The following is a 27080-nucleotide window of genomic DNA, read 5'->3' on the forward strand; positions in this document are numbered from 1 at the left end:
GCACACAACGGATCCTGAACAAACAGCCCAAATCTGACAAGACGGACCATGAAGGTTGAATCTACTGAAGTTGAAGCACACTCAGATGCGATCTGAAACCCAGAAGCTTCAAAGAGGCCCAGGTTTTCCTATTCACACTTATCGGGGGCGGACCCTACAGTTGTATGAAAGAACCAAATCATGTTTTTGCACAAATGTGGAGAATGGCACAGCATTCTGAGCATAAAACGATTAATTTTTGAATTTGAAAAAACTGGGGTAGTGAGCCTACAACTGGACATAGCGAGAATGACTCAACAGCGGAGACAAAAAAAGTAAACAACCTAAGCACAACGAGACGCACTCGGAAAAGACTCAAAACAAAGGTTGAAGTAAACAAGACAAAAAGACACGACATACAGACACGTTAACGGAGACGGGGGACCTCAGATCACGAGGAGCCAGTTTCTCTAGGTTTTGTTTCCCACCCTTTCTTATTTGTGATTCTCACATCCCTCTGGCACTCAAGCTCGGTTTTTCTCTCAAAACCCTTTTTGCTCACTCTTTCTCTCAACTCACACCTCTCTATTCTTTATTCTCTCATTTTTATCCCTCCCCAGGATTTTTTAATGGATGAATAGGAAGTTGTGGGTTCACGCCCGACATAGTTAGCTCACGTCTGTTTCTTCTGGTGGCGTTTGGTTGATGCCCGAAGTAAGGGAACGGAGTACCTTGATCCCTTCAGATTCGTGCTTCGCACTTGGTTCGATACCTCGTTGCTCGGAGGTTGAGAGAGCTTTCAGCCCTTTAGTAACAGCTCGAGTTGTGCCCTGCTTGGCAAGTATGTTGGCGATGGGGGAAAAACAGGAAGCCCGACTCAACTGTGCCCCTAGTTCATCATTATGACCATTTTTTGTTTTGGTTTTCTACTAAAACAATTTTGACCAATATGAGAGTTAGATTAACACACTTGTTCGATTTTTTATTTGAAAACCATGCAAGTCAGGCTATGAGCACTGAAAATTTTCCTTTTTTGGGTCCAAAACGGTCTAAGTTTTGGGAAAATGAAATAGTTTTCGAGAAAATAGTCAACCTCGGTAAAAAAATTTAAAAACTATTTTCGCAAACGGCCGGTGCTAAACAAGCATGGAACTTACTCTCGAGATGCACAACCTCGGATCGGAGGCAATGGAAAATTGCCCCTTGTTTGAAGGATGCTACACGGTAACGGAAAGTTGCCCCTGGTTTGAACGGCGACTCATGGCAACGGAAAGTTGCCCCTTGTCTGGATGATGCCACAGCATATTGTAAACAGTCCTCACTAGTGATGATCGCGACCGAACTCTCTCGGATACAGAGAAGACGAAGATGGTCAAAACCAATATATGGACACAGTCACTTTGAAGGTGTTGGGGACTGGACTTCGGGATGCAGTTGCCTACATATCCGGTTGTCACAACTGAACTATCGGATTCGAGGAGGGCAAGAATAATCAAAACCATTACATAGACTGAGGCACTATGAAAGCGTTGGGGGCTGGACTTCAGGATGAAGTTGCCTACGTATCCCAAACATGGGAATCAAGCCTTACGTAGTTCCGGTTAAGGTACACTCGGGTATTTTAACCTTCACCTTTTAGGCTCTGACTTTTACCAAGGCGTCCGATGCGGGTTTTCAACCTTGTGAGCTTTTCTTTCCTTTTCCTTTCTTCCCTTTCTTTTTTTTTCCCTCTTTTTTTCTTTTCATATCTTATTTTTCTCTTTTCATTTCTTTTGCATTTTTTTTTGTATTTTCTCTTGCTCTAACTTTTGCCTGGGTCGCCCTTCTGGGTTTTCGGCCCAGTGAGCCGCTCAAAGGGTAAAAGTGTAACAAGTCTATGCCAAATGGTTTTAGGGTTTTGAAGCCATCCGTATCCAGGAGAGTGGCTGTTGCATTGACTTACTGAAGGACCCATCTTCGGCTCTTCGAGCAAATCGGACATTTTTGCCCCTAGTTTGGAGGGGTGCTTCTGTTCTAGCTTTATAGACTTCTTCTGATGAAATTTGATCTTCTTGATCTGGCTTTGGTGCCTCTTGTTCGAGGGCTGCTTCCAATCTGGCCACACAGGCCTCTCTTGATGGTCAATCGTTGGACACTCCGAATTGTGGTTCAAGGCTTTAAAACAAGGGCTCGAGTCTTGAGGCTGAGAGCGATCCTAAGCTGCACAATCTCAAGAGTGATTCCACACTGGTCTTCACAGGACTGCGCAAAACATTTTGTTTTTGAAAGTTTTTAAAGAAGCGACAAATCGCTCGTACTGAAGATAATGTGGAACCAGTCTAGATCAAGCCAGGGTCCTTCTCAGTACTCACGCTGACAAGCATGATTTCGATTCATTAAAGGCTTAGCATGCCTCTCTTTCTCTCAATTTGATCAAAGTTTGCAAAACCTGAGGAATTCCTTCCTCTTTGTTTTCACCGCAATGTTCAAAAAAGTTTTGAAAAACTTAGGTCAATGCAACGATTTTCAGGGCACAAGAGGACAGGTGGAATGTACTGCTGTTCCATTCGAGTCCCCTGGCACAACTAATTCTGAATAGTAGTAAGCATGGAAACATGATAGCCGCAGCTGTTTCATTCAAATTCCCTGGTTGCAACTGGCTCCACGATAGAAAAAAACTCAAAAGAAAAGCAGAAGGATAATTACAAAACAAAACGGTGTTCGAGGGAACAGTTCTGGAATCACCCGACATTCTATACAAAGGGGACTGACTCGCTACAACAAGACAGAGCCATGAGCAAAAGGATTGACTCAAGATAATGAGACAGACTCAAAACAAAACAAAAGACTAACTCGACATGCAAGCCAGGATTTACAAAACTAGCATTCGCAGATGCTTCCAAAAATGCGTGCCAGACGCCACATCCAAAATATGCCGAGCGCCGCCTGCAGGTGGTCCAACCCCTGATCACAAATTTGCAGTATTAGTATCCTCAAAATCCAATAACTGGGTAGTAACGGACTTGACTGAGGTGGGCGAGAGGATAACTTCGTTGTCGATCAAGTCTTGCACCTCATGACGGAGGCGAAAGCAATTGTCGGTAACATGACCGGTTTGCTGGTGGTACGCACAGTACAATGCAGCATCATGTGTAGTAGGGAGATTCTTTGGGAGAGGCCGAGGCTCCAAGGGTTTAAGATGCCCCCTTTCGACAAGGATCTGAAGTGCCTTTGACAATGGCATATAGAGAGCGTGAAAGACCCTGCGCCCTCAGGACAGGTACTTTGAAGGTTGAGTATTCTTGCTAGACGCACTAGCGAAAGGGTCGGCAGGCGCCGCCTTGGCTTTCTGATCTTTCCCAAGTGCAGGGTTGGGAGTGGAAGGAACTGTTCTGGCATGACGAGGCCTATCCCGATTTTCTAACTGGCTTGTACTGCCTTCGGTTGGAGTGGGGAAAACATCATCCACAGCCTTAGCTACGACTGTGAATACCTGTTGTTTACTCATCCCCTCGACTTTCAAAGCCTCGACTGCCCACAGCAGTTGTTCAATGGGATCGGCATCTGCCTTTATTTTGTTCTTGTCTCTGGCCTCAGCCTGATCGGGGGTTTGGGTTACTACATCAAAGCGAAGCCCGGTTGTTGTTGACACGTCGTTGCTGTAGCTGGAGGCAACCTCTAGTTGGCTGAGCTCGATCACAATTCGCCCCAATAGCGGGGGCTCCTGTGATATGAAATTCCCGGCATACGGTGCAGCTAGTGGCGAAGCCGACATTCCATAGGCCAGATCGGCCATGGATCTCTGGAGGTCACCTATCATTCCCATCAATTCGAATGTGGTGGGCTCACGAGCCTGATACAACTGGGGGGTCCAGACCGGGTGCACAACAAGCGACCTGGGTGGATGCGGTACATCGACATTGGTCTCGCTTTGCAGAGTGGTTCCTTGATCTGATGCGACCGTCATAACCACAATCTCCTCTGAATTCTGCGTCATGATAAGTCCGCTGTACTGAACGGTGACTGACGGATCAGATATCTGTCTTGCCTCAGCAAGAGGAAACACTAGCTATTCTGTATCAACTCTTTGAACTGAAAGAGAAAACACGCAGCATTTCGGACCAATCAGAACAGACGCTAGTATAGCTGAATAACTGTACTCTACTACTGATCACTTTTGCCCGAAATCACTGCCCCCAAAATACTGAATCGAATACCCACAGATATAACTGATTCGCATAAACTGATACTGATGCCCTCAGGTCTGATACTCAAATTTGCAAACTGATATGTACGTTCCCTGTAGAGATGCATTCTAAAAGCACATAGTAAGTAAAGAGAGCCAAAACACCCCTAAGTTGGGGTAGGGTTTCCCTGTCCTATTTTTGTCAGGAGCTAGGGTTTTACTATGCATGTAGCAGTTTTCAAACAACCTAACATCGGGTAAGCAACCTGTCCTAGTTTGGAATAGTCACTATGGATTTCGATATGCACTAGGTCGAATGGTCGAAAAGGGTGCCCCGGTAAAACCGGGGTTTGTGTTCCTATACTATCAGAGCCCACAACCGGTCAGCCTTATGGCATGCTTTGACAAAGTCAAGCCTCCAGCAAACCGTTCAGGAATGGCAGATGGCAAACACGGTGTCCTAGGCGCACCAATGCACATGCAATGCAAAGAGACACATAAATGAAATCAAAACAGGATATCACGAGTTCGAGTCAAGCTCTGTAACTCCCCAGCAGAGTCACCAGAAACTGTAGACATCCCCGAGTGCCCCGGGAGGACGAGTCCCCCATTCTGTTTGTTTTCGGCTCACTACAGTTCGGACTCTCAAATTGTCACGGTTCTAAATCTGAACCAAAGAGTCCAAATCCGGCAAATCGTTTTAGGAAAAAAGATTTTTAGAAAGAAGTGCCAAACATGGACTGCTTTGCCAGATACAGAGTCGCCACCTAAATATTTTATTTTGGGGAATTTAGGAAACCCTGACTCGGTGCCAAAGGCCACGTGTCCATCATTACCAAAGTTGCCTCGGCTCGGGAGCTTGGGTACGATTGGGGAAGGTCAGCTATGAGCACCCTCTCTCGCCTGATCCGAAGATCGGCCTCTACTAACCATGATATCCAGTTTTGAAAACGTTATGTGTTCTTATTCCATTTATTAGCCTAGAATTACTATGTTATGCGCGCAGCAAACAAGTATAGACCAAATCGCCTAAATTGAAACAAAACATTGCATATCCGTTTGTTTGGAAAATGCTTTGGAATTTGCTACTCACAAGTAGGCTAAAATACGGATTTCAATGAGTTATCCCAACTCAAACAATCCAACCTTCCTCCACAGGCATTCAAGCAGTTATATCACATAAGCAGCTAGTCTCATGGTAATCATGCTATTATGGCAACACTCACACGCATGCAGTATACTAAAGCGTAAAAATGCTTACAATGTACTCCGAGCCAAAACAAAAGCTAGTTAGTAATCAACGCATGATCCTAACTCATGTTAAGTGGCTAATGCAACGCATACGGAATGTCACTAGAGTAGACTTGGCTAGTCTATAAATGACATGTTAAAATGCACAAGTAGCACGTATTCAAGTTAGATTTGAAATACTTATGCAGTTAGTATGATGCGCCAAGCCTGGTGTATGTAAGACTAATGAATGATGCACGCATGCATAGCATAAGGTATGCTAAAGTAAACATGTCCTAGTACTAACCATCAAAGCAGGTAAGTAAAAGGGAGAAAGAAGTGGGGGTTGGAAGACAAGCACACACGCACCCACACTTATTACAAATTCACCCTCGCTCGAAGGGACCAAAAGAATAATACAAATTAATTAACCTACAAGCTAATTAATTATTACAGGCCACCTAATTAATTAAGCAAATAAATAACTAAGCTAAGAAATCAGTAAAGGCCTAGGGAAGAGGATCCAATGCGCGCATGCTCGGGTTTGCTCGGAAATCCAACGCCATGCACAAGTTTGCCTCTGCTTTGACTGTTTTGCTTCTCTGAAAATTGCACAACTCCCAAGGTTGCTTCTCTGAGTGTTGTAGAACACCACCGGCTGAGTGGGATCATTACCGGCCATTTTGAAGTGGTCACCGGCCACATATTATGCTCTTGGCCAAACCTGTTTTGCCGGTCGGCACCCAACACTGCCGGCCGGCCAATTCTTCCTGCTGAAACCTGTTTGACAGCAACAGAGGGCAGACAAGGCATGGCAATGTATTTCAAGCAAATGTATGCACCAACCACACTCCTTATCACTTTTATGACTCAAAGGAGGATGGGCCTCGATTCTCGGGCCACCAATCACGCATTTCCATGCATGATGGCCCAAGGGACCAAGTATGCATTTTGATTTCAAATGCAATGCACATAAACAAATCAAGGGGCTTTCAACCTCTATCATGGCTTGATCAAGAGGTGAAGCATGCATACAAATGCAATGCTAAGTATGTGAACTAGCATACAACATGGCAATGCAATGCGAATATGCAAGTATGCAAGCAAACATACAGGGTGAGCACACAATCAAGCAAAGGGGATGGACTTAAACTAATTTAGGATGGCTCGCAAGCATGCCAAAATCAGTGGCCGAAGTGCTCAAACATGAGGACCAACACACACACACACATGCACATGTTAATGGGCCAACATTTAAACATCAAAAGGCAACTCTCAAGCACGCTTGGAAGAGACTAAACATGGACTAAGGGCATGCAATGTAAGCTCTGAAAACCATGCTAATGATGGTGCCAAACCAACTTAACCAAGACAAACATAGCGTACAATTGGTCCAAGTACTTGAGGCTAGTCAAGGAGACTTAAACCATGGCTAAGCCAACCAAGCCTCACAAGGCCAAGAGGGCTTAAAATAGGTTCAAGGTAGGCCTAGACCATGCAAAGGGAACACCTAGATGGCATCTAAGTGGCTTAAACATGGAAGCATGCAAAAGAGGCTAAACATGGAGCATACAACACAAGCTTTTAAGGCATCAAAGGCATGCATGCAAGCATGTTATGAGAACTGAAATAGTATGGTAAGTGGTTCCAAACCACTGAAAATGATGCAAGCAACGCACACTACACACTCACACACTTGAGGCTAACAATCCAAGATACAAAGGGACTATGCAATGCATGTCTTGGTCGACCAAAACAGCCAAGGACAGACCTTAAGCATGGCAAGACAAACATAAAAGCTTCACAAAGCTAGGCCTAAACACGCTTGAATAAGGGCTCAAAGCATAGGACATGTTAAGGTTAAAACAAGGCATTCCAAGGCATGTATGCTAAGCAAGCATGGTGTACCAAAACCAACATACAACAATGCTATATTATGACATAATAAGCATGAAAATCAGTCAAGGCATGGTCAATACACACTCAAACTACATGCTCCCTCAAGAGGCTAAAAATGGCCCTTTTCAAGGACAACAAGGAGAGGGGGTGGCCCTCTCCTTCCTAGGACCTCAAGGCACCATCCTCACCTCTAAAATCCCTCAAGATTTCAGTGGTGAGGAGGCCCAAACACAATGGTCCCGGAGCTTAACCGAAATGGCACAAAACAAAGGCCAAACAAGCCTTAAGAGGGGTCAAACAACCCCAAAGCTTAAAACACCCTTAACAAACTATTTAGAGCACTCAAAAACAAGAATTTTCTATGTTATATGTTAAGCTCAAAAACAGTCTCAAGTATGGAAAAACAAGCTATGAAAAACAAGGCTTAAAAGAGATAAAAGCTCACCCTTGAAGCACAGCAGCAAACCAGCAACTTATGGACCAAGAAAAGGCTTCAAATCACCCCAAAAATCACCTCCAAGGATCTCAGCTCAATAAGGGGAGTAGAGAACTAGGTGTTTGTATGCAAAAGTGCAAAGAAAATGCACTTTTGAGCACAAACAAGCCCTAAACCTTAGAGAGAGAGACAGAAAATGTAGAGAGAGAGAGAGATTTTTTTGCTCCAAGTTGTATATCTCTTTTTCCCTCTTGTTCCTCTTGCTTTTTCAATGTGAGAGAGCTTGATTGATATAGAAATATATCAATCTGCAGCTCCTCAGAACTCCCACGTCCAGGCATGGGCTGGGGTATGGCCTGGAATGACAGCTGCCAGCTGTCTACAGAAATATCTGTTGAAAACCACATTTGGCCAGCCGGCTATCAAAGTGGTCGATCGACAGTCAAATTGGCCGACCGGCAGTCAAATTGGCCGATCGGCCATCACATTTGGCCTTTTGAAAATCAAGGCGGCCGATGGGCAGGAGACTTAGTCGACAGGCTCCCCCCCTTCCCTCAAGAACATATCCACAAGCTCTTGGTGCAACCAAGCACAAAACAAAGAAGTTAAGAGGTTCTAAGGCAAGGCGCGCAGCCAAGACTTTTCGAAACTTAAAACAAACACAAGTATGGATAATGATCGCGTGTTCAAACAATGACGTCCAAGCCTTGAGGACGGTCAAAAATGGGGTGTCTACAGTAATTTACTCATAATTTATTGAGAATTTTCTTAGAATTTATTGAAAATTTTCAGAGTAATTTACTTTGAATTTATTGAGCAATTCACCGATAATTAACTGAGCAATTTATAGAGAATTTATTGAAAATTTAACGAATAATTTATTGAGAATTTACAGAGTAATTTGCTGAGTAATTTTAAAAAAAAATTCTGTGAATTTACTGAGTAATTTACCAAGAATTTATACAAAATTTTCTTACAATTTACAGAGTAATTTACTCATAATTTACTGAGTAATCCACAAAAAAATTTCTAATGATTTTCTAAGAATTTACGCAGAATTTTCTAATAATTTACTAAGAATTTACTGAATAATTTTCTGAGAATTTTGCGTGTAATTTATTGAGAATTTTGCAGAGTAATTTAATGAGAATTTATTGAGTAATTTACTAAGAATCTACCGATAATTTACTGAGTAATTTATTGAAAATTTACTGCGAATTGACTAAGAAATTTACTGATAAATTGTTACGTTCTTCACTGGGCAATTTAGTTGGAAATTACTAAGTAATTTATTGAGAATTTACTGAGTAAGTTACTAAGAATTTATTGATAATTTACTTAGACTTTATGGATTAATTTATTGAGAATTTACTAAGTAATTTACTTAGAATTTATTGAATAATTTACTGAGAATTATAAAGTAATTTACAGAGAATTTACAGGAAATTCACTAATTAATGTTCGAATAATTTACTGAGAATTAACAAAGTAATTCATGAATTTTTTTTTTGATAATTTTATGAGTAATTTACTATGAATTTACTGAGTAATTTACCAAGAATTTATACAGAATTTTCTTAGAAATTATTGAAAATTTTCTGAGTAATTTATTTAGAATTTATTAAATATTTTACTTAAAATTTACAGATAATTTACAAAGTAATTTATAGAGAATTTATTGAAAACTTAACGAGTAATTTACTGAGAATTTACTATGAATTTATGGAGCAATTTGCTGAATAATTTACTAAGAAATTACTTTGAATTTACCAAGAATTTATATAGAATTTTCTGAGAATTTATTGAGTAATTTACTCATAATTTTCTGATTATTTCACAAAAAAAAAATTTCTTGTAATTTTTTGAGAATTTACTCAGAATTTTCTGATAAATTACTAATAATTTGCTGAATAATTTATAGAGAATTTTATGTGTAATTTACTGAGAAATTTCCTGAGTAATTTAGTGAGAATTTACTAAGTAATTTGCTGGTAATTTACTAAGTAATTAACAAAGAATTTACCAATAATTTACCGAGTAATTTACTGATAAATTACTGAATAATTCACTCATTAATTAACTTTTAATTTATTGAGATTTTGATAAGTAATTTATTGAGAATTTACTGAGTAATTTGCGTAGAATTTATTAAATAATTTACTAAGAATTTACAGATAATTTACTGTGCTATTTTCTTGGAATTTACAGAGTAATTTTCTAATAATTTACTGAGTAATTTACAAAGTAATTGACCAAGAATTTTTTGAGAACTTGTCGATAATTAACTGAGTAATTTACAGAGAATTTATTGAGAATTTACGGAGTAATTTCCTAGGAATTTACCTAGTAATTTACAGATAAATTTAGTGAGTAATTCACCGAATAATTTACTATGAATTTACTTAGTAATTTATTTAGAATTTACTCAGTAAATTACTAAGAGTTTTTTGAGAATTTACTGAGAATTTGTTGAGCAATTTTCTAGGAACTTACCAATCATTTACGAAGCAATTTTCAGAGAATTTACCGAGTTATTTACCACGAATTTACTATAACTTTAATGATAATTTACTGAGTAATTTGCTGAGTAATTTATTGAGAATTTAATGAGTAATTTACTCATAATTTATTGAGAATTTTTTTAGAATTTATTGAAAATTTTCAGAGTAATTTGCTTTGAATTTATTGAGTAATTCACCGATAATTAACTGAGCAATTTATAGAGAATTTATTGAAAATTTAACGAATAATTTATTGAGAATTTACAGAGTAATTTGCTGAGTAATTTTTTTAAAAAAAAATTTGTGAATTTACTGAGTAATTTACCAAGAATTTATACAAAATTTTCTGAGAATTTATAGAGTAATTGACTCATAATTTACTGAGTAATTCACAAAAAAATTTCTAATGAATTTCTAAGAATTTACACAGAATTTTCTAATAATTTACTAAGAATTTACTGAATAATTTTTTGAGAATTTTGCGTGTAATTTATTGAGAATTTTGCAAAGTAATTTAATGAGAATTTACTGAGAATTTATTGAGTAATTTACTTAGAATCTACTGATAATTTACTAAGTAATTTATTGAGAATTTACTCCGAATTGGCTAAGAAATTTACTGATAAATTGTTAAGTTCTTCACTGGGCAATTTAGTTGGAAATTACTAAGTAATTTATTAAGAATTTACTGAGTAAGTTACTAAGAATTTATTGATAATTTACTTAGACTTTTTGGATTAATTTATTGAGAATTTACTAAGTAATTTACTTAGAAATTATTGAATAATTTGCTGAGAATTTATAAACTAATTTATTGAGAATTTATAAGAAATTCACTAATTAATGTTCGAATAATTTACTGAGAATTAATAAAGTAATTCACGAAATTTTTTTTGATAATTTTATGAGTAATTTACTATGAATTTACTGAGTAATTTACCAAGAATTTATACAGAATTTTCTTAGAAATTATTGAAAATTTTCTGAGTAATTTATTTAGAATTTATTAAATATTTTACTGAAAATTTATAAATAATTTACAAAGTAATTTATAGAGAATTTATTGAAAACTTAACGAGTAATTTACTGAGAATTTACTACGAATTTATGGAGTAATTTGCTGAATAATTTACTAAGAAATTACTTTGAATTTACCAAAAATTTATATAGAATTTTCTGAGAATTTATTGAGTAATTTACTCATAATTTACTGATTAATTCACAAAAAAAAAATTCTTGTAATTTTTTGAGAATTTACTCACAATTTTTTGATAAATTACTAAGAATTTGCTGAATAATTTATAGAAAATTTTATGTGTTATTTAATGAGAAATTTCCTGAGTAATTTAGTGAGAATTTACTAAGTAATTGCTGGTAATTTACTGAGTAATTAACAGAGAATTTACCAATAATTTACTAAGTAATTTACTGATAAATTACTGGATAATTCTCTCATTAATTTACTTGTAATTTACTGAGAATTTAAGGAGTAATTTATTGAGAATTTACTCAGTAATTTGCTTAGAATTTATTAAATAATTTACTAAGAATTTACAAATAATTTACTGTGTTATTTTCTTCGAATTTACAGGGTAATTTTCTAATAATTTACTGAGTAATTTACTAAGTGATTGACCAAGAATTTTTTGAGAACTTGTCGATAATTGACTGAGTAATTTACAGAGAATTTATTGAGAATTTATCGAGTAATTTACTGGGAATTGACGTTGTAATTTACAGATAAATTTAGTGAGTAATTCACTAAATAATTTACTATGAATTTACTTAGTAATTTATTTAGAATTTACTCAGTAAATTACTAAGTGTTTATTGAGAATTTATTGAGAATTTGTTGAGCAATTTTCTAGGAACTTACCAATCATTTACGAAGCAATTTACTGAGAATTTTCCGAGTTATTTACCACGAATTTACTATAACTTTAATGATAATTTACTGAGTAATTTGCTGAGTAATTTATTAAGAATTTACTGTGAATTTAATGAGTAATTTACTCATAATTTATTGAGAATTTTCTTAGAATTTATTGAAAATTTTCAGAGTAATTTACTTTGAATTTATTGAGTAATTCACCGATAATTAATTGAGCAATTTATAGAGAATTTATTGAAAATTTAACAAATAATTTATTGAGAATTTACAGAGTAATTTGTTGAGTAATTTTTTAAAAAAATTTTGTGAATTTAATGAGTAATTTACCAAGAATTTATACAAAATTTTCTGAGAATTTACAGAGTAATTTACTCATAATTTACTGAGTAATTCACAAAAAAATTTCTAATGATTTTCTAAGAATTTAGACAGAATTTTCTACTAATTTACTAAGAATTTACTGAATAATTTTTTGAGAATTTTGCGTGTAATTTATTGAGAATTTTACTGAGTAATTTAATGAAAATTTATTGAGAATTTATTGAGAATTTACTCCGAATTGTCTAAAAAATTTACTAATAAATTGTTAAGTTTTTCTCTGGATAATTTAGTTGGAAATTACTAAGTAATTTATTGAGAATTTACTAAGTGTCACGACCCCATTCCGCCCCTAGTAGAATGGTGCCGTGATGGCCAGTAATCCGAGATTACCGAAGGCCAACTTTCAAAATTCACACACAATCAGAGTATAATATATGGGGCTTACATGTGCGGAAGCAATATCTGTAAATCTAACTAGTCCATAAGAGCTGTGCATAAGTCAAATGAAATGGCATACATCTTTACACAGCTTTACAACTTGGATATAAGCAGAATAAAATACATATTACATCTTGATTGAAAGGCTGCTCAAGCCGACATAAACAAAATACATGAAATACAAAGTCGAGAGGCATAATCTTCAAGATTGCCGACATAAATATTGCCGACATAACATGCATCCAAAACATCTTGCAAAACACACATCTCGGCGTCACCGCCTTCATGCTAAACACCTACATATATACATAGAGAGGGTGAGCTCGGATACTCAGTGAATAGTATAAATAATAAAGGGGTTAAATGAATGATTCCCGAAGTCCTTGTCAAAACAATACATATATCATAGCTTGTTCAAAACATGGGCTGAATCAAGTTCATCAATCAAATCTTGGTCTCTCAAATCTTCTTGGGATGTTTAATAACATCTACATAATACATAGGGTGATGACATTCCTGACAAAACAAACCCACCCGTTCATAGACCATCGGTGGCAAAACAAGACAAAACAAGGGAATAATCAACCTGGAATCGATTAGACAAATCCACCCGTTCCCAGACCGTCGATGGCAGAGATCTCTCAAACAATGGTGCAGTTGCATTATAGTCCCTTGGCACTAAGGACTTTCCAAAAATGTCATCAAAACAAGGTAATACTTGATATACAAAATAGGGATCATCATTCATGCTTAACAATACTTTTCAAAACAAGCAAAGCGAAGCTTTAACAAAACGTTATAACATAGCTTTATTAAAAATACCACTCACATAGTTCTTGGGACGTCGGGATCAAAGCAAAGGTCCAAGTCCTACAAACACATGGCAAGGTCTACTAATTGCACTTCAAGAAGACAAGAAGAGATACTCAAAGATGGATATGAAATGCATTCTTAAACAAGCTTTACATGAATGCAAATGATCTAGGGAAAACATGATGGATTCTTCTAGGGAAAACATGCTGGATTCTTCTAGGGAAAACATGCTGGGTGCCAACCAGGTCCTGGAATGGATGCACAGAGATGATCTAGGCTAAAATGACCTAGCTGGGTGAACTCAGGAGGTCTTGGCCGAGGTCCCACACCTCTTGGCCGAGGTGTGGTTACCTAGGCTTCAGTGTGCAGCTCTTTGCCGAGGTGTTACAAGATGCCGGCAAGGGTGTACCATGGTCGGCCTAGATGATGAACATCTCGGCCTAGGAGATGCAGTGGTTAGCCTAGGTGTGCATGCAAGATAGGCTAAGGTGCAAGTGATCATGCAAGGTAGGCCAAGGTGAGATACGATGCTTGGCCTATGTGTGGAATCTAGGCAAGAGTGGTCTCGGTGATCACACCTAGGGAAATGAGGTCTGGAAATCTAGGTTTCCTCCTTGAAGGACATGAAGAACATGATTGTTAAAATCATGACTTGTTATTACAAAATCTGAGGTTTCATGCTATGAGTTCAAAAACATGGACCTTGGTACCCATACTTGAAGATCATATGAAAACAAACACGAAAACATGCATCTCGATACAAACTTTCGGATCAAAACATGGTTTTCTTCAATAACACATGAATATCACTTTCTCTTTCTAAAACCGAACTTCAAAGCAATGCATGGTTCATGAAACATACTAGATCATGCAATGCGATTAGATCAACATAAAGAATAACAAGAGTAGATCACGAATCTAACCTTAAAACACGGATCTAACGGTTCGATCTCTAGGGATCAAGCTTGGAAATCTACTCCTCTCTCAAGAACTCCTCTTCCTCTTCCTAGAGATTCTCTCTCTACCTAGAACAAAGATATAGAAATGATAGGTTTCTCTCTCTCTGTCGGCTGATTTAACACTCTGTCGGGACACGTGGCACTATCGGATTGGTTCTCCTCAAAAAGGTGACTAAGTGACAAGACATGTGTAAGACAAAGTGTATCCAACAAGCTAGGTGACATGGGCACTCCGGCAGGTAATGATCTCGGCTAAGGACATAGGCTTCGGCAAGTAAGGTCTCAATGATCTCGGCTAGGAAGGATAACACTTGACCAAGCTGTGCCACACCTCGGCCTAGATGTGCCACACCTCAGTCTAGGTCATTCCAGTCCCAGAACAAGATCACTAGGTGCAAGGATTAAGGATCTCGGACGCCTAGGTGATAACATCTCGGCCAAAATGCCTAGGTGATGGTGGAGGTCAACCAAAGTGGTTCCAAAATGGTCCAAGGTGTAAGAGGTTCAAAGGTGTGACCTAGGCTTGAGACAGCAAGGAAGGAACAAAGCATGCATACAACACTTAGGCAAAACATGATAGCATCAAGACAACACAAGAACTTTTACCTAGGAAAAACAAGTCTAAGTCTACAAATACAAGCTTAACAAGACAAAATCATGAAAATGCACATGAACATGACTAAGACATGAATGTGGGTTATTACAGTAAGTTACTAAGAATTTATTGATAATTTACTTAGACTTTATGGATTAATTTATTGAGAATTTACTAAGTAATTTACTTAGAATTTATTGAATAATTTACTGAGAATTTATAAAATAATTTACTGAGAATTTACAGGAAATTCATTAATTAATATTCAAATAATTTACTGAGAATTAACAAAGTAATTCACGAAATTTTTTTTGTTAATCTTATGAGTAATTTACTATGAACTTACTGAGTAATTTACCAAGAATTTATATAGAATTTTCTTAGAAATTATTGAAAAATTTCTGAGTAATTTATTTAGAATTTATTAAATATTTTACTTAAAATTTACAGATAATTTACAAAGTAATTTATAGAGAATTTATTGAAAACTTAACGAGTAATTTACTGAGAATTTACTACGAATTTATAGAGTAATTTGCTGAATAATTTACTAAGAAATTACTTTGAATTTACCAAGAATTTATATAGAATTTTCTGAGAATTTATTGAGTAATTTACTCATAATTTACTGATTAATTCACAAAAAACATTCTTGTAATTTTTTGAGAATTTACTCAGAATTTTCTGACAAATTACTCAGAATTTGCTGAATAATTTATAAAGAATTTTACGTGTAATTTACTGAGAACTTTCCTGAGTAATTTAGTGGGAATTTACTAAGTAATTTACTGGTAATTTACTGAGTAATTAACAGAGAATTTATCAATAATTTACTGAGTAATTTACTGATAAATTACTGAATAATTCACTCATTAATTTACTTGTAATTTACTGAGAATTTAAGGAGTAATTTATTGAGAATTACACAGTAATTTGCTTAGAATTTATTAAATAATTTACTAAGAATTTACAGATACTTTACTGTGTTATTTTCTTGGAATTTACAGAGTAATTTTCTAATAATTTACTAAGTAATTGACCAAGAATTTTTTGAGAACTTGTCGATAATTAACTGAGTAATTTACAGAGAATTTATTGAGAATTTACCGAGTAATTTACTAGGAATTGACCAAGTAATTTACAGATAAATTTAGTGAGTAATTCACCAAATAATTTACTATGAATTTACTTAGTAATTTATTTAGAATTTACTCAGTAAATTACTAAGAGTTTATTGAGAATTTACCGAGAATTTGTTGAGCAATTTTCTAGGAACTTACCAACCATTTATGAAGCAATTTACTGAGAATTTACCGAGTTATTTACCACGAATTTACTATAACTTTAATAATAATTTACTAAGTAATTTGCTGAGTAATTTACTCATAATTTATTGAGTATTTTCTTAAAATTTATTGAAAATTTTCAGCGTAATTTACTTGGAATTTATTGAGTAATTCACCGATAATTAACTGAGAAATTTATAGAGAATAATTTAAAAATTTAACGAATAATTTATTGAGAATTTACAGAGTAATTTGCTGTGTAATTTTCTAAAAAAATTCTGTGAATTTACTGATTAATTTACCAAGAATTTATACTAAATTTTCTAAGAATTTACAGAGTAATTTACTCATAATTTACTGAGTAATTCACAAAAAAAATTTCTAATGATTTTCTAAGAATTTACACAGAATTTTCTAATAATTTACTAAGAATTTACTGAATAATTTTCTGAGAATTTTGCGTGCAATTTATTGAGAATTTTACTGAGTAATTTAATGAGAATTTACTGAGAATTTATCAAGTAATTTACTAAGAATCTACCAATAATTTACAGAGTAATTTATTGAAAATTTACTGCGAATTGACTAAGAAATTTACTGATAAATTGTTAAGTTCTTCACTGGGTAATTTAGTTGGAAATTATTAAGTAATTTATTGAGAATTTACTGAGTAAGTTACAAAGAATTTATTGATAATTTACTTCGACTTTGTGGATTAATTTATTGAGAATTTACTAAGTAATTTACTTAGAATTTATTGAATAATTTACTGAGAATTTATAAAGTAATTTACTGAGAATTTACAGGAAATTCGCTAATTACTGTTTCAATAATTTATTGAGTAATTTACTGAGAATTAACAAAGTAATTCACGAATTTTTTTTTGATAATTTTATGAGTAATTTACTATGAATTTACTGAGTAATTTACCAAGAATTTATACAGAATTTTCATAGAAATTACTGAAAATTTTCTGAGTAATTTATTTAGAATTTATTAAATATTTAACTGAAAATTTACAGATAATTTACAAAGTAATTTATACAGAATTTATTGAAAACTTAACGAGTAATTTGCTGAGAATTTAATACGAATTTATGGAGTAATTTGCTGAATAATTTACTAAGAAATTACTTTGAATTTACCAAAAATTTATATAGAATTTTCTGAGAATTTATTGAGTAATTTACTCATAATTTACTGATTAATTCACAAAAAAAAAATTCTTGTATTTTTTTGAGAATTTACTCAGAATTTTCTGATAAATTACTAAGAATTTGATGAATAATTTATAGAGAATTTTATGTGTAATTTACTGAGAAATTTCCTAAGTAATTTACTGAGAATTTACTAAGTAATTTACTGGTAATTTACTGAGTAATTAACAGAGAATTTACCAATAATTTACTGAGTAATTTACTGATAAATTACTGAATAATTCACTCATTAATTTACATGTAATTTACTGAGAATTTAAGGAATAATTTATTGAGAATTTACTTAGTAATTTTCTTAGAATTTATTAAATAATTTTCTAAGAATTTACAGATAATTTACTGTGTTATTTTCTTGGAATTTACAGAGTAATTTTCTAATAATTTACTGAGTAATTTTCTAAGTAATTGACGAAGAATTTTTTGAGAACTTGTCGATAATTAACTGAGTAATTTACAGAGAATTTATTGAGAATTTACTGAGTAATTTACTAGGAATTGACCTAGTAATTTAACGATAAATTTAGTGAGTAATTCACCAAATAATTTACTATGAATTTACTTAGTAATTTATTTAGAATTTACTCAGTAAATTACTAAGAGTTTATTGAGAATTTACTGAGAATTTGTTGAGCAATTTTCTAGGAACTTACCAATCATTTACGAAACAATTTACTGAGAATTTGCCGAGTTATTTACCACGAATTTACTATAACTTTAATGATAATTTACTAAGGAATTTACTCATAATTTATTGAGAATTTTCTTAGAATTTATTAAAAATTTTCAGAGTAATTTACTTTGAATTTATTGAGTAATTCACCGATAATTAACTGCGCAATTTGTAGAGAATTTATTGAAAATTTAACGAATAATTTATTGAGAATTTACAGAGTAATTTGCTGAGTAATTTTTTTAAAAATTTATGTGAATTTACTGAGTAATTTACCAAGAATTTATACAAAAATTTCTAAGAATTTACAGAGTAATTTACTCTTAATTTACTGAGTAATTCACAAAAAAATTTCTAATGATTTTCTAAGAATTTACACAGAATTTTTCTAATAATTTACTAAGAATTTACTGAATAATTTTCTGAGAATTTTGCGTCTAATTTATTGAGAATTTTACTGAGTAATTTAATGAGAATTTATTGAGTAATTTACAAAGAATCTACCGATAATTTACTGAGTAATTTATTTAGAATTTACTGCGAATTGACTAAGAAATTTACTGATAAATTGTTAAGTTCTTCACTGGGTAATTTAGATGGAAATTACTAAGTAATTTATTGAGAATTTACTGAGTAAGTTACTAAGAATTTATTGATAATTTACTAAGTAATTTACTTAGAATTTATTGAATAATTTGCTGAGAATTTATAAAGTAATTTACTGAGAATTTACAGGAAATTCACTAATTAATGTTCGAATAATTTACCGAGTAATTTACTGAGAATTAATAAAGTAATTCAAGAAAATTTTTTTGTTAATTTTTTGAGTAATTTACTATGAATTTACTGAGTAATTTACCAAAAATTTATACAGAACTTTCTTAGAAATTATTGAAAATTTTCTGAGTAATTTATTTAGAATTTATTAAATATTTTACTGAAAATTTATAGATAATTTACAAAGTAATTTATAAAGAATTTATTGAAAACTTAACGAGTCATTTACTGAGAATTTACTACGAATTTATGGAGTAATTTGCTGAATAATTTACTAAGAAATTACTTTGAATTTACCAAGAATTTATATAGAATTTTCTGAGAATTTATTGAGTAATTTACTCATAATTTACTGATTAATTCACAAAAAAAATTCTTGCAATTTTTTGAGAATTTACTCAGAATTTTCTGATAAATTACTAAGAATTTGCTGAATAATTTATAGAGAATTTTACGTGTAATTTACTGAGAAATTTCCTGAGTAATTTAGTGAGAATTTACCAAGTAATTTTCTGATAAATTACTGAATAATTCACTCATTAATTTACTTGTAATTTATTGAAAATTTAAGGAGGAATTTGTTAAGAATTTACTCAGTAATTTGCTTAGAATTTATTAAATAATTTACTAAGAATTTGCAGATAATTTACTGTGTTATTTTCTTATAATTTACAGAGTAATTTTCTAATAATTTACTGAGTAATTGACGAAGAATTTTTTAAGAACTTGTCGATAATTAACTGAGTAATTTACAGAGAATTTATTGAGAATTTACCGAGTAATTTACTGGGAATTGACCTAGTAATTTACAGTTAAATTTCGTGAGTAATTCACCGAATAATTTACTATGAATTTACTTAGTAATTTATTTAGAATTTGCTCAGTAAATTACTAAGCGTTTATTGAGAATTTACTGAGAATTTGTTGAGCAATTTTCTAGGAACTTACCAATCATTTACGAAGCAATTTACTGAGAATTTACCGAGTTATTTCCCACGAATTTACTATAACTTTAATGATAATTTACTGAGTAATTTGCTAAGTAATTTACTCATAATTTATTCAGAATTTTCTTAGAATTTATTTAAAATTTTCAGCGTAATTTACTTTGAATTTATTGAGCAATTCACCGATAATTAACTGAGCAATTTATAGAGAATTTGTTAAAAATTTAACGACTAATTTATTAAGAATTTACAGAGTAATTTGCTACGTAATTTTTTTAAAAATTTCTGTGAATTTACTGAGTAATTTACCAAGAATTTATACAAAATTTTTTGAGAATTTACAGAGTAATTTACTCATAATTTACTGAGTAATTCACAAAAAAATTTCTAATGATTTTCTAAGAATTTACACAGAATTTTCTAATAATTTACTAAGAATTTACTGAATAATTTTCTGAGAATTTTACGTGTAATTTATTGAGAATTTTACTGAGTAATTTAATGAGAATTTACTGAGTAATTTATTGAGAATTTACTGCGAATTAACTAAGAAATTTACTGATAAATTGTTAAGTTGTCACGACCCCAAACCGCCCCTAGTAGTTTGGTGCCGTGATAGCCAGTAATCCGAGATTACCGAAGGCCAACTTTCAAAATTCACACACAATCAGAGTATAAATATATGGGGCTCACAAGTGTGGAAGCAATAATTTAAAATACAAGTGGTCCATAAGAGCAGTGCATAAGTCAAATGGAATGGCATACAACATTACACAGCTTTACCAATTGAATACAAATAGAAATGAAGCAAAAAAATACATATTACATCTTGGTAAAAGGCTTCTCAAGCCAACATGAACAAAGTACTTAAAATACAAGTCAAGAAACATAATATTCAGGATTGCCGACATAACATGCATCCAAAACATCTTGCAAAACACACATCTCGGCGTAGCCGACTTCTTGCTTGATACCTACATACATACATAGGGAGGGTGAGCTTGGATACTCAGTGAATGGTACCAGTAATAAAGGGGTTGAATGAATGATACCCGTGGTCTTTTCAAAACAATACATATTATATCCTTGTCAAAACCATACATAACATAGCTTAGCTTGGCTTGAAACAAAACATCATTCAAATCTTGGTCTTGCAAAACTTGCTTACTTACTTAACATACGTCAAATCTTAAAACAAGGGGTGATAATATCCCAGCAAAACAAAAGCATAACCTCGGCATCGAGCACACCCGTTCATAGTACGTCGGCGACCGATATCTTAACAAGGGTGCTACTTAGGCTTAACGTCCCCTAGCACGAAAGGACGGTGCTACCTAGGCTTAAAGCCCCCTAGCACGGAAGGACTATGTTACATTGGCTTAACGTCCCCTAACACGAAAGGACGGCGTTACTTAGGCTTAACGTCCCCTAACACGAAAGGACTATGCTACATAGGCTTAAAGTCCCCTAGCACGGAAGGACTATGTTACATAGGCTTAACGTCCCCTAACACGAAAGGACGGTGTTACTTAGGCTTAATGTCCCCTAACACGAAAGGACGGTGTTACTTAGGCTTAACGTCCCCTAACATGAAAGGACGGTTCCAAGCATGTCTTCCAAAACAAAGCTTATACTTGATACATAAAATAGGGATATCATTCATGCTTAACAAATACTTTCAAAACAAAGCAAAGCAAAGTCTTTATCAAAACATATAACATAGCTTTATTAAAAATACCACTCACATAGTTCTTGGGACGTCGGGATCAAGGCAAAGGTCCAAGTCCTACAAACACATGGCAAAGTCTACTGAATGCACTTCTCAAAACAAGTCTTCCATGCATGCAAATGATCTCGGAAAACATGCTGGAAGTCAAAACACTGTTTTACATGTCAGGAAGACATGCTGGGTACCAACCAGGTCTTTGCCGAGGTCCCACACCTCCTGGCCGAGGTGTGGCTACCTAGGCTTCGGCATGCGGCTGCATGCCGAGGTGCGCACAAGACAAACTAAAGGCGTAAGTGATCATGCAAGGTAGGCCAAGGTGAGATACGATGCTTGGCCTAAGTGTGTGATCTAGGCAAGAGTGATCTCGGCGACTACACTTACGGAAGTGAGGTCTGGAGATCTGGGTTTCCACCCGTGAAGAACAGGAAGAACATGAACATGAAGATCATGAAGAACATGAATGCCAAAATCATAACTTTTTTATTACAAAATCTGGGATTTCATGCTATGAGTTTGAAAACATGGACTTGGGTACCCAAACTTGAAGATCATATGGAAACAAACACGAAAACGTGGATCTTGGCATGAACTTTCGGATCAAAACATGACTTTTCTTGAAGAACACATGAACACTATTTTCTCTTTCTAAAACCGAACTTCAAAGCAATGCATGGCTTACAAATCATATTCAATCATGCAATGTAATAACATGAACATAAGGAACAACATGAGCAGATTAAGAATCTAACCTTAGAACACGGATCTAACGGTTCGATCTCTAGGAATCAAGCTTGGAAATCCACTCTCCCTCAAGAACTCTTCTTCCTCTCCTAGTGCTTCTCTCTCCTCTTCAAAACAAAGATACAACAAATGATAGGTTTCTCTCTCAGCCGGCTGACTTAACACTCAGCTCGGACACGTGGCAACGGCTGGTTGGTTCTCCTCAAAAAGTGATAGATTGACAAGACAAGACTATGACAAAGTGTATCTAACAAGCTACTTGGTAAGGCACTCCAGCAAGTGATGACATCGGCTAAAAACAAGACTTCGGCAATTAAGGTGACAATGACCTCGGCTAGGAAGGACAACACTTGACTAAGCTGTGCCACACCTTGGCCTAGATGTGCCACACCTCGGTCTAGGTCATACCACTCCAGGACAAGATCACTTGGGTGCAAAGGTAACATCTCGGCCTAGATAATACACATCTCGGCCTTGGTGATGAACACCTCGGCCTAGATAATGACATCTCGGCCAATATGTCAGAGCGAAGGTAGAGGTCAAACAAAGTGGTTCCAAGATAATTCTAGATTGAAGGTGACCTCGGCTTGGAAGGATCTAGGCGTAACTGACCTAGGCTTGGCTTAACCTAGGCTTAACATAACTTAGGCTTGAGACACCAAGGAAGGAACAAAGCATGCACACAACACTTAGACATAACACATAAACACATAAACACAAAGCAAGACAAGATTCATGAATGCAAACTTAACAAGACAAAGTTATGTAAATGAACATGAATATGACTATGACATGAATATGGGTTGTTACAGCAACTTAACATGGCAAAATATATAAATGCAAGCAAATATAACTAGGACATGAATGTGGGTTGTTACATAAGTTCTTCACTGGGTAATTTAGTTGGAAATTACTAAGTAATTTATTGAGAATTTACTGAGTAAGTTACTGAGAATTTATTGATAATTTACTTAGACTTTATAGATTAATTTATTGAGAATTTACTAAGTAATTTACTTAGAATTTATTGAATAATTTACTGAGAATTTATAAAGTAATTTACTAAGAATTTACAGGAAATTCACTAATTAATGTTTGAATAATTTACCGAGTAATTTACTGAGAATTAACAAAGTAATTCATGAATTTTTTTTTTATAATTTTATGAGTAATTTACTATGAATTTACTGAGTAATTTACTAAGAATTTATACAGAATTTTCTTAGAAATTATTGAAAATTTTCTGAGTAATTTACTTAAAATTTATTAAATATTTTACTTAAAATTTACAGATAATTTACAAAGTAATTTATAGAGAATTTATTGAAAACTTAACGAGTAATTTACTGAGAATTTACAACAAATTTATGGAGTAATTTGCTGAATAATTTACTAAGAAATTACTTTGAATTTACCAAGAATTTATATAGAACTTTCAGAGAATTTATTGAGTAATTTACTCATAATTTACTGATTAATTCACAAAAAAATTATTGTAATTTTTTGAGAATTTACTCAGAATTTTCTGATAAATTACTAAGAATTTGCTGAATAATTTATAGAGAATTTTACGTGTAATTTACTGAGAAATTTCCTGAGTAATTTAGTGAGAATTTACCAAGCAATTTACTGATAAATTACTGAATAATTCACTCATTAATTCACTTGTAATTTACAGAGAATTTAAGGTGTAATTTTTTGAGAATTTACTAATAATTTACTGTGTTATTTTCTTGGAATTTACAGAGTAATTTTCAAATAATTTACTGAGTAATTTACTAAGTAATTGACGAAGAATTTTTTGAGAACTTGTCGATAATTAACTGAGAAATTTCCTGAGTAATTTACTGAGAATTTACTAAGTAATTTAATGGTAATTTACTGAGTAATTAATAAAGAATTTACCAATAATTGACTGATAAATTACTGAATAATTCACTCATTAATTTACTTGAAATTTACTAAGAATTTAAGGAGTAATTTATTGAGATTTTACTTAGTAATTTGCTTAGAATTTATTAAATAATTTACTAAGAATTTACAAATAATTTACTGTGTTATTTTCTTGGAATTTACAGAGTAATTTTCTAATAATTTACTGAGTAATTGACGAAGAATTTTTTGAGAACTTGTCGATAATTAACTGAGTAATTTATAGAGAATTTATTAAGAATTTACCAAGTAATTTACTGGGAATTGACCTAGTAATTTAAAGATAAATTTAGTGAGTAATTCACCGAATAATTTACTATGAATTTACTTAGTAATTTATTTAGAATTTACTCAGTAAATTACTAAGAGTTTATTGTGAATTTACTGAGAATTTGTTGAGCAATTTTCTAGGAACTTACCAATCATTTACGAAGCAATTTACTAAGAATTTACCGAGTTATTTACCATGAATTTACTATAACTTTAATGATAATTTGCTGAGTAATTTACTCATAATTTATTAAGAATTTTCTTAGAATTTATTGAAAATTTTCAGAGTAATTTACTTTGAATTTATTAAGTAATCCACCGAAAATTAACTGAGTAATTTATAGAGAATTTATTGAAAATTTAACGAATAATTTATTGAGAATTTACAGAGTAATTTGCTGAGTAATTTTTTATCAAACTTATGTGAATTTACTGATTAATTTACCAAGAATTTATACAAAATTTTCTAAGAATTTACAGAGTAATTTACTCATAATTTACTGAGTAATTCACAAAAAAAATTCTAATGATTTTCTAAGAATTTACACATAATTTTTTAATAATTTACTAAGAATTTACTGAATAATTTTTTGAGAATTTTGCGTCTAATTTATTGAGAATTTTACTGAGTAATTTAATGAGAATTTACTGAGAATTTATTGAGTAATTTACTAACAATCTACCGATAATTTACTGAGTAATTTATTGAGAATTTACTGCGAATTAACTAAGAAATTTACTGACAAATTGTTAAGTTCTTCACTGGGTAATTTAGTTGAAAATTAGTAAGTAATTTATTGAGAATTTACTGAGTAAGTTACTAAGAATTTATTGATAATTTACTTAGACTTTATGGATTAATTTATTGAGAATTTACTAAGTAATTTACTTAGAATTTATTGAATGATTTACTGCGAATTCATAAAGTAATTTACTAAGAATTTATAGGAAATTCACTAATTAATGTTTGAATAATTTACTGAGTAATTTACTGAGAATTAACAAAGTAATTTACGAATTTTTTTTTGATAATTTTATGAGTAATTTACTATGAATTTACTGAGTAATTTAACAAGAATTTATACAAAATTTTCTTAGAAATTATTGAAAATTTTCTGAGTAATTTATTTAGAATTTATTAAATATTTTACTGAAAATTTATAGATAATTTACAAAGTAATTTATAGAGAATTTATTGAAAACTTAATGAGTAATTTACTAAGAATTTACTACGAATTTATGGAGTAATTTGCTGAATAATTTACTAAGAAATTACTTTGAATTTACCAAGAATTTATATAGAATTTTCTGAGAATTTATTGAGTAATTTACTGATTAATTCACAAAAAAAAATTCTTGTAATTTTTTGAGAATTTACTCAGAATTTTCTGATAAATTACTAAGAATTTGATGAATAATTTATAGAGAATTTTACGTCTAATTTACTGAGGAATTTCCTGAGTAATTTAGTGACAATTTACTAAGTAATTTAATGGTAATTTACTGAGTAATTAACAGAGAATTTACCAATAATTTATTGAGTAATTTACTGATAAATTACTGAATAATTCACTCATTAATTTACTTGTAATTTACTAAGAATTTAACGAGTAATTTATTGAGTATTTACTCAGTAATTTACTTAGAATTTATTAAACAATTTACTAAGAATTTACAGATAATTTACTTTGTTATTTTCTTGGAACTTACAGAGTAATTTTCTAATAATTTACTGAGTAATTTACTAAGTAATTGACGAAGAATTTTTTGAGAACTTGCCGATAATTAACTGAGTAATTTACATAAAATTTATTGAGAATTTACCGAGTAATTTACTGGGATTGACCTAGTATTTTACAGATGAATTAGTGAGTAATTCACCAAATAATTTACTATGAATTTACTTAGTAATTTATTTAGAATTTACTCAGTAAATTACTAAGGGTTTGTTGAGAATTTATTGAGAATTTGTTGAGCAATTTTCTAGGAACTTACCAATTATTTACGAAGCAATTTACTGAGAATTTACCGAGTTATTATCACGAATTTACTATAATTTTAATGATAATTTGCTGAGTAATTTACTCATAATTTATTGAGAATTTTCTTAGAATTTATAAAAAAATTTCAAAGTAATTTACTTTGAATTTATTGAGTAATTCACTGATAATTAACTGAGTAATTTATAGAGAATTTATTGAAAATTTAACGAATAATTAATTGAGAATTTACAGAGTAATTTGCTGTGTAATTTTTTAAAAAATTAATGTGAATTTACTGATTA

Source organism: Camellia sinensis, chromosome 3 (genome assembly GCF_055761805.1).
Source record: "Camellia sinensis isolate YWXY chromosome 3, ASM5576180v1, whole genome shotgun sequence".
NCBI classification, from domain to species: domain Eukaryota; kingdom Viridiplantae; phylum Streptophyta; class Magnoliopsida; order Ericales; family Theaceae; genus Camellia; species Camellia sinensis.